Below are 14543 nucleotides of genomic sequence, written 5' to 3' on the forward strand. Positions count from 1 at the left end.
TAAACAGACAGAATTTTGAGTAACTGAACTCTACACTGCGTACATGAAAAATTGAACAGGCAAGCGGCAGTGGTGGAGCAACTAGGAGGGAACATCTCTTATCAAAATAAAGTGTGACTTGAACATAAATCTTCAGGCTACTTTTGTCTTTCTTAGATGTCAATCTCTTCATGGAGATTGTGGGACTGTGAAGTGATGTCGACGTATGATTGGAAATTTATGCAATGCATCTTTATAGATAAACTGCAGGTTGCAGTGTACCCAGTGTGGAGGGAGGGTTTCAAGTTACTGGCAGAGCCACTATTTGAACAGATGGCTCGGTCTTGGATTATCGGTGTAGCTGCCCATCCAGGGGAATCTTCTTTCACACTCCACACTTCAGCCTTTTAAATGGTGTCAGTTTTTACAACTCAGCAGCTCAGCCACTCTTCACAGTATTCAGCTACTTCCATGTCTGACAGACTGAAAAAGATTCTGTGTTTTCTATTTTGCAACAGAAAATGTAGGGTGCGGGAAGTGACAGAGTCACACCTGTAACATTCAGACTTAGAAAGCGCCAATCTCACAGTCAACAATCATTATTGTTTTCTTGTATCCATATTGGGTTTAGTTAAGTTTCTGGTTGATAATGACTCTCAGAACACCAATGCCAAAGAATGGTCCCACAGGACTGCAAGTCCTACATATAGAGCGTAACTCATTGTCATCTCCAACTAGTTCAGTACCTTTGCAAAAAGGTCAATCCTGAGAGTAGTAGATCAGCTGATTCCAGGGTTTCTCAGAAGCTGAAATGGAACTTCCATGTCTGACAGACTGAAAAAGATTCTGTGTTTTCTATTTTTCAACAGAAAATGTAGGGTGCGGGAAGTGACAGAGTCACACCTGTAACATTCAGACTTAGAAAGCGCCAATCTCACAGTCAACAATCATTATGGCAACGGGCCCCAAGCAATCTGAAGTGATCATGGTGGTGTGAGCCCTCCTTACTTTGACAAAGAGGAGCAGCAGTTTCAGGATGATTCAACAACACCTAGTGCTGGGAGCTGCAAAGCTTTAGGGAAAGGGGAGTCATGAAAGTTATTGTATGAGATTGAAAATTATCAGCTTTCATCCAGGTTATAATCCTTCCTTCAAATCTTTTTTTAAATTTATAAAGAAATTAAACCAATAAATAAAAGACTAGGACAGAATGGGAACTGAAGTAAACCTGGTTGCCCAGTCCAAATTTCACCCATCTTGAACCCAGGCTCAGCTGACTCTTGTTTATAAAGTCTTACTTCGTCTGCCCTGACATTGTGTACATAGTAGTTAGTACGGAAAATCTCAATATATATGTTTATGACAGGAAAATGCTTTGTAAAGATGTGAGCATTTCCTCGCATTCCCTTTCAGAGTCACAGACTCCTACTTCTTGCTGCTTGAATTAAAGGTCACTCATCAGCTCCATGCTATTTTGTTAATTAAATAGCTACATGTTTGCAAAACAGTTTCCTAAAATCACTACCAGGAAACTAATAAGCATACTTCCTCTGTTCACTAATCCCCAAAGATGCAAACTTGACTAACAACAAACATTTCCTATTTGACATGCTACTGGCCTTCAGCCAACTCCCACAAAGCTCCAATGCCTCCACTAACCAAGCCCTGCAGCTAATTTTGAGTTGCAATTCCTTCTATCTCTCCTGCCTCTATTGACAAAGCATCATTGTTGGCCTCAGGCCCATTTCCTTCAAACCCCATTAACTGGTACTGCAGGAATAGGCATCCCATGCAAAGTTCTGTCTCGTCTCACCATATTGCTGTTATTGAACCTCTTTAGCAGACCTTAATCCCTCTTCAGAAATTATTACAGCACACAAAGAGGTCACTCTGCCCATTGTGTATGCAACGACTAGTGCTACTTCTTTAGTCCTTTGTTGACCAGTCCCACTTAAAACCCCACTTGGTCTGTCTTGACTTATGTACACTTTAACATCTGTTGCATGTTGTTGAGTTTGATAGCAGTAACTAAACTGGCAGTCTTATTAAAATTACCTCATGCTCATGTCTAATGCTGCTTTAGAATATGGTCATCCCAACAAGATTCAGAGTCATTAGAGTACAGAAAAGGCTATTCAGCCCATCAGGTCCATGCCATTTCTCTGTTAAACAACAAATCAGGCCCATATCCCACTCTACGTCTCCAGGCCCACAAACTTTCGGTCTCTTAAGCATCCAATCAATTTTCTTTTCAAATCATTCATCGTCCTCCCTTCTACATCCTTGTAATTAGATTAGATTAGATTTCCAACAGTGTGGAAACAGGCCCTTCAGCCCAACAAGTCCACACTGTCTCTTGAAGCAACCCACCCAGACCCATCCCCCTACAACCCACAAACCCCTGAAAACTACGGACAATTTAGCATGGCCAATCTACCTAAAGGTTCTCCCTCTCAACACCCCCACCACATCTCTTATCAAAAACCTTGAAGTTGTGTCGTATTGGCTAAAGGGAACAGTGCATTCTTTTCTATATCTTATACAAACCTGTCAGAATTCTACACAGCTCGATCTTTCGTCTAATCTCCTTTGCTCCAAAATAAACCAATTTCTTCAACCAGACTTCTTTCTAAAAATCTCCAACCTACAATGTGCTTCATATTTCATTTCCTTAGATACAAAATAGCAGGATTGTTAATTTTATGTAACGATGGCCAGTCCGAAAAAGGAGCCTAAAGACTAACGGTGCTTTTTGCAATATTGGACAGCAACCAAGTTGTGTTAGGCTTTCCATTTAACTTAACTAACTGTGCTCACTAAAGTAAGAGTTTGTTAATATGTGGAAGTACAAAAGAATTTATTTTACTGAATACTGCTATGGTTCAATGGTCGAATAAGAAATAAGAATAGCTGAACAGAACAGCCAAACTGCTTGTTAACAGACTTCACACGTAACGTTAGACATAAAATCTGAGTGTGGAATAAATAAAAATAACGGAACTTATAGAAGTTGGTTTCATGATAGGAAGTAGCAAAATGATCAGGAAGAAGAACTTAACATGCAATGCGGAAAGCACATGGAAAAAGTGATTGATCAAGACCAGAAAATATGCACAAATGTGCAAAAAGCCATCAGCAGGTTAATGACATGAAAGCTGGATTTTCTCCTCTTTGAACATCATCCTAGTTTTAACTCTCACTCTTGTACTCAACTTAACCCTTACTGGATCCCCTCTCATCCCACTGAAGTTAGCCCTCTTCCAATTTAGAAGTTATACACTGGATTTTTCATTTTCCACTGCTAAACATTATGAGACAATGAGGGCTATTACCCAAGCCTTACACCGTTATCCCAAGAACATTCAGGTCTCCAAGAAAAATTCTCCTGAACAATTTTCAGAATGCCCTCCCTCTCCTTATGCTTTATATTCAAGTTATTCAAATCAATGTCTGAGATTCCCGTGCAGATCTGCTCATCTAGCTCTTACACTCTCACTATTTTGAGGCTCTTTGAATACCCCCAGGAAACATGAACATTCTCCTTTTGCTTCTCAATGCCAAATAATTCTGAATTATCCTCTCCAGGAAATTCTCTTTTTTCAACACCTTAATTAGTAGCAGTGAATTGCACACGCGTGCGCACACCCACACACACATACTCCCAAATTTGCCGTCTGATCTTCTATATAATGAATAAGAGCAGTGACACAGTCTTATTCCTATTATTGGTGCAAAATCTGGGGACTTATGTAGGACACACATTTCTAGTGAGAGTTCCATTCTCGAGAAGAAACAGTGACTTGGCCAATAACAATTACTTAGCATGTCAATAGGTGGCGCTGCATTATCCATTTTCCACAAAACACTAAAAAATGGTTCCCAAAAAAACCTGTACCTTTTGAAAACAAATAAAATGATGAATCTCACAATGCTATGTTCAAATGTATCCCCAGAATTGTACCTTATATCTTTTTTAATTTGTTCAGGAAGGCTGTGGACTCTGATACTTCAATTGATTCCAAGATGGCTGAGGCATCAGCAAGGTGGGTCCAGTGGCGAGTTATGACACCAAATTGTGGCAACTTTGGCATTGATGGGTCTGGCACAGGCAGCAGTGAGACACAGGACACAAGGTGGTGACATTCATGGGTCTAGAGCTGAAGGCATTTGAACTCAGGTCAAGTCTCATGGCAGCGACGAGGGGGCTCTGGGCATTTTCTTTTCCTTCTGTTCCTATTTCTTTAATTTTGGTTTTTAGTTCCAACTATCATATTCCAAAACAGCGCTGGCCAGAAGCAACTCTGTACACTTTTCACTGTGCTCCGGCACTCTGGTACATGTGACAACATAATGCAATCTAACAGTTTTTGGTTTGACTAAAAGATATTTTAAGTTAACAATCAGATATCACGTCTGTGCATTCCAACACGTGTTCTCTGCAGAATTTCCTTGAAATGTAATCTGCGCATTACAAGGAACTGAAGGGTAGAAGGTGGTGTCCCTGTAGGATAATTTTCCAAAAGTCTCAAAAGCTTTTATTTCAGGCAAATGAAGAAAATCACAAACATATTAACAATCAGCTTTTCAGTTACAAGTATCTCAGAGATAAACAGAAAAGGTGAAGGCCAAAACCCCTTATCACCTTGTAAGGGAAATCGATCATTACTGGTCATATTCAAGTCCATCACCTCTGCAACCATGGCCAGCAAACGTCATCTTGCTGACATTCTCATTTCTTATTGTTGCTGTAAATTCAATTAAAATGATCCCCTCTAAACCAATTCTGAAGGATGTCAATTATTTTATATGAAATTGGGTAGTACATAAATGAATAATTAAATATTTGGGTTATTTTGCTTGTTAAAATTTATGCTAATTGTATTGGACAAACTCAACAGTCGAGCTCCAGAGGGTGCATTCTGTTCTCCTCATAAAGACAGATAGTGCCCTTCAAGAAATTGTCCATCTTACATAAATCTCACAAAAGGAATTGCTTCAACTCATCATGTTTGTGGTAACTCTTTTAAAGAGCAGTGCTTACTCTCACCATGTTGTTTTTGACTGCAACACTGTAAAGTTCATCATTTCCAAATAATTGTCCAACTCTCTTCACAAACAATTTATGAAATTAGCTTCCACAATCTGCTCAGTGGGAAGACTGAGAACTCTCAGTGAAAAACAGGTTCTCCTCATTCCTCCTCTAGATCATTTCTCAATGATGTCAATTCTACAATTTCTCATCACTGACCTGCTCATCACAGGGAATAATTGACCTCCAACAAACAAACTCTCTCATGATCCTTAGCATCTCTATTGGCTACTTTCTTGCTCCAGAGAAGGTTAAGAGATGTCCTAACTTTTCCAACCTATCCTTGTAACTGAAATATTTATAATCATAAATATTCTATATTTTTTTGAAAAATCAAAATGTGGCCTTCAAGGACTTGTGTAAGTGGACGCCAATGTTTTGCTCATCCGTGAGTTTCAAAATTATATGAATTTTAGTGAACTGTCTTTCCACATTAGCTCTTGCAAACTGCATCACTTCACAGCTCACTTCAATTAGTTCCACAGATATTCCATCAACCTAATGGGTACAATTGATGAAGATAGTGTCTAATATGTTGCCAGGCTTCCTATCTTATTAAACTTTATGCTGTTCCTTTAATTTAACTCCAGGCCATTTATAAAAAAAAGGAAGAGTAATGCACTGAAAACTGATACTTAAAAAGAACCTTTTCCATTTTGAAGCACATCTATGCTTTTCTTCCTGTCACTCAGCTTATTTTGTGACTATGACATCAATATTTTCAATAAAGCCTCCTGTCAAATATCTTCTTGAAGTTCATACAGCACAACATTTACTGCACTATCTTGATCAACTTGACATTATTTGATCAAACCTAATCCAGTTAGCTACCACACAATTTATCTTCAAGACTATCCATTCTGGCTGACCTCGATTAACCCATGTCTTTCCAAACAAAAGTTTATTTAGGTCCATCAATGTTAAGCTTACTGACTTCTAGTTTCCCCAATTTATCCCACTCTTGTGACCGTAAGTAGAAAACCCCCCAGGTCTCCAGCACTACTCAGATATCCAATAGGAACTGTTAGATTATGACCAATCTCAGTTATTTCCACTTTGGTTTCTTCCTTTAATTTAGGAGGAACTCCATCTGGACCAGATAACATGCCATCTTTCTCCACTATGCAGATTTTTGTTAAGACGTTAAGGAGAAATTTTTCTCCTAAAATGTTTTAGCTAACACCAGTGCAGCACAGTGACTCAGTGGTTAGCACTGCTGCCTCACAGTATCAGTAACACAGATTAGATTCCAGTGTCTGGTAACTGCGTGCATGGAATTTGCACATTCTCCCCGAGTTTGCCTGAGTTTCCACTGGATGCTCCAGTTTCTTCCCACTATCCAAAGATATGCAGATTAGGTGGATTGGCCATGCTAAATTGCCCAAAGCATCCAAGGATGTGCAGTCTAGGTGGATTAGCCATGGGAAATGCAAGGTTACAGGGATAGGGTAGGCGGTGGATCTGGGTAGGATGCATTTCAGAAGGTTGATGTGGGCTTGATGGGCCAAGAGGTGTGCTTTTCCAATGTAGGGATTCTAACATAATGGATACTGCGGCAAAAGGTGCTTGAAGATATGAACAGGAGGGAATGTGTAGAAGATGCAGTCTGAGAGGAAAGGCGGCTTCAAAATGAGTAAAGAGCTGTTTGATTGCCTCTGACGTTGTAATGCTTTTGCCAAAAACATGTGTCAGAGTCCCCAGCCTCCCTCCCCCCAATCCCAACAGAGCTAAAATATAGCTTTTAAAAGAGTTTCAAAGCTACCTTCCCATACCTTCCATATTCCAGGACTCTATTCCCCATCTCCCACTTAGATACCTGAAGTTGCTATGTTCACAAACCCTGCAGGTGCTCGCTGAATTCAGGAGCCCCACTAAATCCAAGACCTCCTTCAAACTACGTTTTCAAATTCAAGTATCTCTCCAAGTGACCATATATCAAGAACCAAAGTTATCAGATTCTTCCTCTGCAGTATCCACAGAGACCGTAAACCTTCAGTCTCAAGTGCTGACAGATTCTATGAGTCTACTTCATCATATTATTAGATCCCAAGGCACCAGCTCAGTGTTATCAGATATTGAACTGGATCTCTTGCTAATGGTCTCATGACTGTCTCCAGTATTTATGTCAATGACTGATTCTGGTATTTGGCACAACATTCTCATTTTTATAAAACACCAATAAAATATGCAGCAAAATATTTGATAGTAATTCATCAGAAGTGTTACAAGCAGCTAATAACCAAATTTGTTAATGTGAAATGGGTACTTTATGGAAATTAACTCAATATGAAACATACATGCTATTTCTTTAGAGAAGGAAAGTTTCAAAACACAGATGACAGTTTAATCTGTATAAATCTGTACAAATGCCCTCCGGCTTCATCGACACCCCTCAGTGTATGGTGGTGGAGTGTTGCCAGGCGTCCTATCTCATTAAACTTTACGCTGTTATTATTGCTATTATTGCTACACCTGTGTACAGTAATATGAAAACTGAAAATGAATCTGTATTAAGGTTTATGAATGACCAAAGTTCAAGAGTAAAAACAAAACAAACGTTGGAAATACTCAGCAGGACAGATACGTTTGTTGCATGGAATCATATTTAAAGTTTCAGATTAATATTCTTTCATCACAGCAGAGGGATGAGAACTCATGACATTCCTGATTAAAGGTCTTCTCAACCTAACTGCTTCTCTTTCTACTGATGGTGCCTGACCTATTGAGCGCTTCCAGTGACTTTTTCTCTATTTACCAAATAACTTTTGCATTAAAGTTCAAGAATAAAAATTCAAGGAACGTTTAGTTTCTCCTAGAGTATCAATTCTTTAAAAATTCAAAGTAATGATAAAATGTAATTATACAATGTGAAAAGGAAATCCCTCAGCAAACAATGTGCAATTTAATTCACGTACTGAATGCTTACTTCTTAATTGGTCATAAAAATCCAAAAGTACAAACAACAGTTCAAACGTTCAGTGCAGCGTCAAATAAAAAAAGGAGTTTGAAAGAAAACAGTGTCATTTACATAAAACTTGTTCATAAAACAAACAAATCCATGAACTGTAGTGAAGGAGAAACCTAAAAGGTCCCCGTAATTATCCTGCTCACAAATGTTAAGCTTCTAAAATTGCACTGGCAAATGAAACAGTCATGCCTACTGGAAACGCAACAGTTCCAATACATCATTTTAGTTGCTAGGTGTTGCACCAAACCAATCTATATTAATATCACATCTGCTAGAAAACCATGGAGTTCAAACTGTCATGAACAGGTAAATTATTTTCCCATTACTTGGCTGAGCATTAATAATTTGCACACAATGCCGCAGGCAAAATCTATTGATATTAGTCCAAAATCAAGTAACAATTAATGAGAACCATTCATCCACGTGAACAGAATAAATCCATGCAATTAAATTTGTGCATGCACTGCGGTTGCTAAAGCACATCAAGTAAAAAATTAATTATTTTTTCAAACACTGGCAAAAATATCCATGATTTAAAAAATTGTATATATTAGAAATTCAAACCCGCCCCACACAATTAACAGACTTATTTTCTCCATTGGCTCAAGGGTAATTTAAGCAAATTAGTTCCCAATATATAATCAATACAGACACGGCACACTGAATACTGTAATTTCAACAGTGTTATTATATCTTTCAAGGAAGTGATTCCAGCTATCTGATCGAGTTGACTTGTTTGCCATACAAATAATTATGTTTTCTCATTGTTATCTTGAAATAAGAATTAGGAGGTGTGAGCCATTCAGTCCTTTGAACCAATTTGGTAAGATCGTTGCTGATCTGTTTGTGACTACCCCAATACCTACTGATTCCCTTGTCAAAGAAGGACTTATCAAATCAGGCATTAAAAATAGTTGATGATCCTGCCTCCACTATTTTCTTCCAAGGTTTAAGCTTTTTGATTTTCATTTCTGATCAAAGGAACTCAAATTAGGAGGAGGAAAGTCTTATACTGTCACACAACGTCTCCAAAAAGTGAACTGCCGTAAGTAAAGCTATCCATCTGAGACATGGTTTGATAGCATGCAAAAATTGTGTGGCTTAGGATAGCTACAGATTTAGCAGTTCTATATTAAGCACTTTTTTTGAGTTATTCTATTACATTAAAGACGGTAACATAAAACCCAAGTTGCTTATCGGGAAATAATAAAACCAACTCCTCACATATTCCCAGATTGTGCTAAGCCAGGGAAAAAGCATGTTGACAGCCTATATATTTCAAGACATAAACTGCTATCTATTAAAAATGCTTCATTTAAATGTTTATTTATTATTTTAAATAAAACTCTTCCAACTATTTTAAACGGAAAAAGAAAACAACAGTTTGAAACAGGTTCTTTGCCATTATTTTATTTGATTTGGAGTCTATGCTGAACTCTTTTTGTATAAGCATGCACAAATGGCTTCTGAGGACTCCTGGTTGCACCAGAGTGTCCTGTGTATGTGACAAAACTGTAGGAATGAAAGAACTATGATTCTATGCCATTTTTGTTGCTAGATTCTGACAGCTGTTTGCAGAAGAACTGCCATTCAAGAATTCAAAACAAAGGTTGAACAGGGCTTGAATATCACCTTTACTGGCTGCAATGCCCGGCAACACTTGAACTGAGACAGAAATTTCTGACAAGCCAAACCCAGATAACCATATACGTATTTTTTGATGGCTCGGCTAATGAGCTTAGCTGCCCTGCTCACACCAGCAAGCTAGTTTATTAGAAAAACATAAATTAGGTATTTCATGAATCTGGGTTTGATGAGGGACTGTTAATGAACAAAGGCTCCTGTTCTCTCTTTTCCTTCCCTTGCATTTCAAGGTCAAAATAGAAATCATTCACAAAAGAAAATTTTCAAAATTCTAATGCTTAATACACCTATGAACTCCTTTTAAAATAAAAATCATAAAGGAGATTATGCTCGAGGATGTGGATAGTAATTCTGCTTGGCTATATGTGAAAGAACAGTGAGACTTGTGAGCGGCATTGAGATAAGTCTGTGTCAGTAGTTCAACTCTGGTATCTTCTCCCAGGTGGAATGAAGCTTAGTAACAAGGATGCGTTTGGAACATCCATTTCTTATAAAGCAAACAATAAGATATAGTTTCCCAAATAAATAGAACAGAACTTTCTGACAGCAATGTAAGAAAAATAAGGTTTGATAATTTTTAAAATGAACAAGTAACGTTAGGTCACACCAACAAAGCAGGCTTTTGTAGATTAATGAGCTGAAACTTATTTGGCAATCTCCAACCACTCATAAGGCTAGTTCATGGACCTGGAATTTCCTCCACAGAAACACCCCAAAATATTGGGCCTGTAAATGTGCTTCATTTCTATGACCCCTCTGCCACTGTCATCTTTTTTACATTCAATTTTACTGTGAATCACATTAGAATATGCTTCAACATAAAGTTAAGGATATGACAGTACAAACAACCAAGACCCAAGGAAAGCACCAAAATGATACCTTTTTTTATTTGAAATAAGTACAAAAATGAAAGTCTCAACTACCACTTTGGGGGAACAAGAATAGAACATTGGTTGATGTGGTTTCAGATCTACATTCCAGGCTTCACCTCATAACTTAGATTCATTTGTCTATTAAGAATCTCTCTCATTCATTCAGCACTTTAACACAGTTAAAGAAGCTTTACTACCATAAAGTCAGGATTACAGAAAGGGCATAAAAATACATCGAAAGGAACCGGGGAGAAACAGCACAAGCATTGGTGAAAGTGAACTTTTTAAAAAGCTGGTGAAAAATTGTTTCATGTTGAGCCTGAAAATCTGGCCACAACTGTAATAGCACCTTTGAGCAAACACTATCATAAGAGGCTTATATAAAAGGCTCTGAGAGCTTCAGGGTGTTCTTTGATTCAGTCATGGGATGTGGGTGGCTCTGGCTAGTTAGCATATATTGACATCCCCAATTGCCCTTGAGAAGCTAGCTGAGAGCAGAATTCTTAATCCACTGCAGTCACTATTGCAGACAGATCAAACATTGTATGTTAAGGATAAAGTTCCAAGATTTTGACATAGCAGTGAAGGAATGGCAATAATATTCTGAGTCACAATGGCCTTGAGGTAAGGGAAATGCGCAGGTGGTTATATTGTCATGTTTCCGCTTCCCTTATGCGGGGGATTAGATGGTGTGATCACAAGAGTCTTAATGAGTTGTAGTACATCATTTTGGAGATGGTACTCGTTGCTGCCACTCTATTTCATGGTGAAGGGAATAAATGTTGAAGCTTTTAAATGGAAAGCCTATTAATCGGCCTGCATTGTACTGGATGGTGTTGGAACTGCAGTCAAACAGGTAAATGGAGAGTTTTTCACACTTCTGACTTGCCCCTTGTGATGGAGAGGGCTTCAGTGAGCTACTTGGCACATAATTCACAACATCTAGCTGCTCTTAAGTCACAGATGGGTCTTAATTTGGAGTAGAAAGATCCATAGCTGACCTTATAGGATCCAGGAGAGTTCAGCATATTGTGACTACACACATAACTCTCAACCAAAATTCCATGATCTTTTATATCTCAGAGTTGTTCTGCTTGTCTCGAGGCAAGTATGGAAGAAATTCAAGGCTGTTGTGTTTATATCAGCACTATTTCACGTACTCAAAATCAAAATCTGCCATTCAGAGGCGAAGACCATGAAAAGTAAATACTATTCAATGTGTTATCTCAAAATTGTAAGTCATGAAGCAACAGAAACTAGAAGTCAACCAAACCAAACAGTTAATGCTGCCAAGTTTATGTTTGAATTTCCACTGCACAGCAAGGGAGGCCAAAGAAAAGGAACAACGTTGGAGCAGATTAAAAGATTTCAACATTGAATGGATGTAAGATAAAGTAACTGGTACACTGCTGCAAAAAAAAGGTCAACTTCAGCAATCAGGAAAAACGGGCAAAAGGTTAATTTATGATTCATGGTCTAGTGCCCCGATGATCCGTGCAGCAGCTGAGCCAACGGTATCCCTGGGGTATGGGGAGCTCACCTAGCAACCTGTTATATGTTCACAGCTCACTGACAATCTAATGATAAGAACAAGAGTGAGCCTCCAAGTCTCTGTTTCCTGGAATATAATCCAACACTTCACCCATTTTAGTGCATCAGTACCCAAATAGATACTTATACTCTTTCATGTTAATTTGGAATGAATTATAAATTGGATTGTCACTTGGCTCAAAATTATAAATGTTCCAAATACTACATTTGAAAAATTTCACCTTGGACATTTATTTTTCATGTTAATTAATACTAAAGACACTAAAAAAATGCCTACGTTTATGAATGACGGCATTTTGTATTTTAAAATGGGAAATTAAGGAGGACAAAGGTGATCCCAAGATATTCACAGATTTTCAGGAACTGGACAAATAATGAATTTATGACTGCTCAAAGTATAAAATAAAAATGTTACATATTGACGGAGCACAAAAAAAAGGCAAATTGCCCAAAATATCACAAACGTAAAACAGCAAGTGATGATGAACTGAAATATTAACAAATGTAAACTTTTAAAAACTCTTTTCAACTAAGATTATCAATGGAGCAAATAGTGAAAGACTATTTCGACATTTTAAATGCCAGTGACAGTTTTAAATTGATGAGCCACTAAAACAAAAGGCAAAGATGAATTTCTTCATGCAAAAACTTTGCTGAAGCATTAAATGCTCAACTGGGAATAATTAAGCCAAAGACCATTTGTTGTTTTATGAGAAAAATAGATAAATATTTGCAGCGTAAGAACACACAGGATGAGAAAGATCTATGCTTGTTGGAATAATTATGGATGAACAGATTTAGCAGGGAGAAAATGGTCCAAAAAGCTGTACTGTATATTATAAACGTATATGGTTCTATCATTAAACTCAAATGAAACAATAGTAAACTCTCTGAAAATGTTACAGTACCTATCATAAATTGTCAACCAAACTATTTCAGATGCTGAAAACAAATCAGTATAAGAACTTTAGGTAAAAAGCAATAAAAATTGAGTGAAAAGCATATTCTGATGGGCGGTTGGCTGGTCTGGGCTGGGGGGTGGGGAGCAGTGTTGAAAACTAGAATATAAACTATGGTAACAGTATGAAACCAATAAATGAGACGTTTATAAAATCAATCAATGGATGAACAGATATCAAATTCACAGCACAAAACTCAAGATCACAGCAAACAGATCTACGATACATAAATGCAACGTCACTGACTTGGTCAGTGTCCTCTGAATATCACAGTTCAGCTGTTCCAAATTTTTGTTCTACTGTTTGGTAGGAGACTATAATCCAATGTTTGAATATGTAAAAACTGAGCCACCCAAATCCCAAATTCCAAATCTCAGCCCAGTAAGACATTACCAAGGGGTCATCTGAAGAACTGTGTAATTTGTTTGTCGTGCACACATTAATATAAAATGGCCAAAACAAACAAACTTCCCAGAGCTTTCCACTGTTTTAAAAGCTACAAACATATAATATACACAATATTACTGTCTGAATATTGAAGATTTACCAGCTCCAATTCCCTCTCTAGGTAACTAACAAAACTATACTTAAGGTAACAAGCTTGATTTTATTGTTGCTGGTTTAAAATATAGGCAAAATACTAAATTTATTAAAGAAAATGTTTTGAGTTTTTAAAAATTCCAGTTCAGGCATTAGTTACTTCATAGATACAGGTGCAAAGAGATGAAATGGACATATGTAGAAGGATTGTTTCCATGAAAGCAGAAGGAGGATAACCTTATTGAATTCTTCAATTATTGTGCTTAATATCAAGTGGCACAATAGTTAATGTTAATTATACAAACAAAATATGGATTAACAATCCAGCATGGATTAGAATCAAGAAACAAAAAGATAGAAGTTGAAAATTGTCCCAACTGAGCAAACATGACAAATCCCACAATCAGAAACTCCACTCAACAAGACCCACAAGCTTAAGATCGCTCAGTCACTTCTAATCAACTATTGGGAGAATGCTTCCTCTTTGTTCCATCACAAATCAGTTTTGTCTCCAGATACCATCCAAGCAGGACATTTTTCCAAATTTTACTCTCCTTAGTTTCATCAGTTCTATTTCAGTTTCAGCATTCCATTCAAGTGGCAAAAAGAAACGAAGACCTAACAGCTGGGTAACAGAGAATAGCATCTCTTTTCGAGCTTGAAACATTGTACGTCATTGCTAGTCACAACAAAATGTCAAAAGCAGAGGAAATGCTAGCTATTGTAGAGGAAAGAAAACTCACCATTTGAATATTTTCTAGTGGCTGAAGATAGCATTATCCAAACTGACTGCACACTGAATGACAGCCACTAAATATCTGCTCCACCATCAGTCTGGTGTAAACAGGGTCAATGGATGAAAAAAATACTTTCCCGGTACGTAATTTAAAGAGAGAGTAACTCACAGCAAGGGGCACCAGCAGCAATCATTTTCCATCACT

The 14543-nt window shown here is 37.7% G+C and overlaps 1 protein-coding gene across 19 annotated transcripts in view; it reads right to left on the reverse strand.

Moving 5' to 3' along the window:
• Positions 1-14543, reverse strand: part of gulp1b (GULP PTB domain containing engulfment adaptor 1b) — a 344780-nt gene that overhangs the window by 328270 nt on the left and 1967 nt on the right. Inside the window, exon 1 of one of the 19 annotated variants that reach the window (XM_048534109.2) lies at positions 14346-14464. The exons of 17 other annotated variants lie outside the window; for them this stretch is intronic. The gene's annotated coding sequence lies outside the window, so the exon portion shown is untranslated. Of the gene's footprint in view, positions 1-14345; positions 14465-14543 lie in introns of those variants that run through there. One more of the 19 variants, XM_048534116.2, reaches the window with a different exon arrangement.

Source organism: Stegostoma tigrinum, chromosome 7 (assembly GCF_030684315.1).
Source record: "Stegostoma tigrinum isolate sSteTig4 chromosome 7, sSteTig4.hap1, whole genome shotgun sequence".
Classification (NCBI taxonomy): domain Eukaryota; kingdom Metazoa; phylum Chordata; class Chondrichthyes; order Orectolobiformes; family Stegostomatidae; genus Stegostoma; species Stegostoma tigrinum.